Consider the following 3,321-nt stretch of genomic DNA (forward strand, 5'->3'; position numbering starts at 1 on the left):
ACTGTCACCTCCTTGACTTCCTCTTTTTGGGGTATTTTATTATTTAAATGAATGAATCCTGTGAAATCAAAACAGTGTTTCTGGAAAGGGGAACATAATGTCATGAACAACGTTGAGATGATAATTCTGACTTTGTTACACTGCTGGTTCAGTTTCACTTGGTTTAGTGCAAAGTGAAAGAACAATTTTAAAGTTCAAATTCATGCAGTTTTCAGTGGCTCGTTCCATTTTTAATATCATTATCCTTATTTTCTTATAACACTAGCTTGAGCAGGAGCAGCTAGATGTAACATTTTCTTCATAAATACTTTATTTACCCCATTTATAATATAATATAGCAATGACTGCCACATAATGTCCATTGTTTGTAGAAATATGACTCATACAGTCTCTTGAAGTGCATGATTCAACTTTTCCCGTGGTCTTGTATTAAAAAAATCAAACGTGTAATATCGAATCACAGTACTTAAGAATTTTATCCCAGCTGTAGTAAATATACAGCTGCAGGCATGAAGCTACAGGTAGTTAGCTTAGCTTTGCACAAAGAATGGAAGGAGGGGACAGGCTACCCCACCAGCACCTCCAACGCTCACTAATTCTTAACCTGAAAGCACTGTAAATAATTTAAAAAGCTAATGTGCAAGACTTCACCCTTCCTACATATTGAACCAACATGTTATCACGGTGGAGGTAAATAACATGACAGAATAAGGACTAATTTCTCCAATTGGTGCCCCTGCGGTGAATCACCACAGGAACTGTGAAGTGAAAGGTGCAATCCTGCTCGCCAATCAGGTGCCATGATGTCCATTGTTCTCATTCAGCAGGGAGAGCAATTCAGTGCTGAAAAGGCGCTGATTGCAGTGCTCTGAAGTCCAACTCCAAAATCCATGGGAATGCCATCACTGTATGAATGAACCTGGACTGTGAATGGACTGTTAATAGTGGCAGACTACACCACTGAGAGCATTATTCTGAAAGAGGAACTCGGGCCATTGCTATTTGCTTTCCCAGCCTAATTCCTCTTTTAAAAATGTTCCAAGCTTGGCTTTGCCTACTTGTCTTCATTTAGAGCCCATTTCTATCAAAAAAAGATTAAAAAAAAAAAGTGAAAAAGAGTTTTAATCATGATGAAGCAACAGCTAGGTTGTTGAATATCAGAAATTGTAAGAAGAGTTTGTTAAGTATCTTAGGCTTGTTTTATTGTGTTGCCCTGGTCGAACAAGAAGTCTGCAGTCCGCTCACACAAACGTGGAAAAAAAATCCATATCCTATTCGTGTTCTGAAGCTCAAAGGTGACTACAGGGAAAAACTGTCACAGGCAGGCAGGTGACAGGTCAGGTTTCCCGTGTGACATACCATAGCTGGCCATTTCTTCCTTTTCCCTCCAGCTAAGAAAAGAGGCCAAGCACCTCAAGACCAATGGGTCAGTGTGCACTTACGTCCTCATCAATAATGCATAGGCTTCCATTTGAACCAGCAGGCTGTGGAACAACACAGTGGGACATGGTGCATATAGTCGTTCATACATTAACCATATACCCTGCTGTGGACAGCCACTGGAGAGCCCGCCTTTCAAACTGCTTTAATAATGCTGACTCAGCTTTTACCTTTGTGAGCTGTCACACAACACATACATATTTGTTTTCTATGGATGTGTCCAGGCTTGCTATGCTATTCTGTTTAGTATTAATGGTCACCCAAGCAGTTGCTTGGTGCCTTCATAACATCCTCCAGCTCAACACTCTAAAACACAAGAACTCATTATAGATTTCAGGCTCACCAAAACCCCCATATGTGTCTCAGGAGAACACATTACCATCAATGACTCATTCAAATTTCTTGGCACACACATCAGCAGCACACTCAAAAAACAAAAAACAAACAAAAAAAACCCATCAATATGGAACACATTACCAAAAAAAAGAGCAAAGACCAAGACAGCTCAGAGAAATCTCAGTAAAACAACCACAACCTCATCCATAACAGTTTGGTACGGCAGCACGGAGGGTCCCTGTACAAGCTGTCATAGGTCCCTGCCCACCAAATCATCCTGTTTTAACAACGGGTGTTCCCCCACTGCAATAAGGATTCTGAACACTGCTCAGTAACCTTGCTGGACGTAGCTATACCTGTATTTAAGTCCCCTGCATCAGTCTTGTAAATACTGTCTGGGAATTGTTGCCTTGCAGCATGTGGATTTTGTCTGTTGATATCTGCCTATGTGTAATGTTCCTGACACTGTGCAGTCGAGTTTACCCACCATATTGCAAGCATATTCCACCGACATTGGTTGTGTAGTCATTAATGAATGACTGATTGATAATCACTAAACATGATGAGCCAAAAAAAATAACATTTCATGCAAAATAAATCTCCTTGTATGATACTAGAACTGACATATCATTTGGGGGTTGACATTTTCACTGAGAAGCACGATTGTAGACATTTGCATTATATTGCAGAAGTATTTGAGACATAGCACTAAATTAATGAGTTGTTTGATGGTGTAGCAGACGCACAGATTATTCATAACCAGCAATAAGCAAGAATGCCACCTTCTCAAATGTCAGGATTTTACCTGTTGTCTTTTTGATATCAATGTAAATTACACATCTTTGGGTGTTGAACACTTCTAACTACTTCCAAAAAGTAACTGAGGAAGAAATCAGTAGTAAAAATAATAGCAGTACTATGTATATGAGAGATTCTTATATTAAGCCCATTGTCAACTGACTGTGTTACTGAATAGAACATTGTTTAAAAAATGCATAAGTATGGCCTATAATCAGTTGTGGACCCATATTTTTCAATCTACATTATTAATCAATTATTTGATTGGCCACTGTTCAGTATTCAGTGGGTCATTCTAACAAAAGTAATAACACTGATGATAGTCAAATCAGCAATTATTCAATAATTTCCTGGATCCCATCTGCTGTTGACTGCAGGGCCTGTGCCAGAAGTAGCTCAAGTGGTAATATATTAATCACATCAAAGGACTATGATATGCAACATGCTGCATCTTTCCTGCTGCTTAAGGAGAACAACACTTTTTTCAAAACTCATATACGATTCTTTGGCAGATTTTCACCTTTTTCACTCTTCTCTCACCATCACAGCGCTTCATTTAATCTGCACTGTGCAGATGCAGCTCTGCATGCACAAGATCACTCCATGTCCCACATGCAAAATCCTGACTCCAGGCTTTACTTGCTGTGAATATGTGACACAAATGAGGTTGAAACCTTGGAGCTGCACTCCCCCGTGCTCCAAATGATCCCCTATTGCGTTTTCAGCTGCTGCGTGAAGTAACTGGCT

The sequence above is a fragment of the Chaetodon trifascialis genome, chromosome 20 (genome assembly GCF_039877785.1).
Source record: "Chaetodon trifascialis isolate fChaTrf1 chromosome 20, fChaTrf1.hap1, whole genome shotgun sequence".
In the NCBI taxonomy this organism is placed as follows: Eukaryota; Metazoa; Chordata; class Actinopteri; order Chaetodontiformes; family Chaetodontidae; genus Chaetodon; species Chaetodon trifascialis.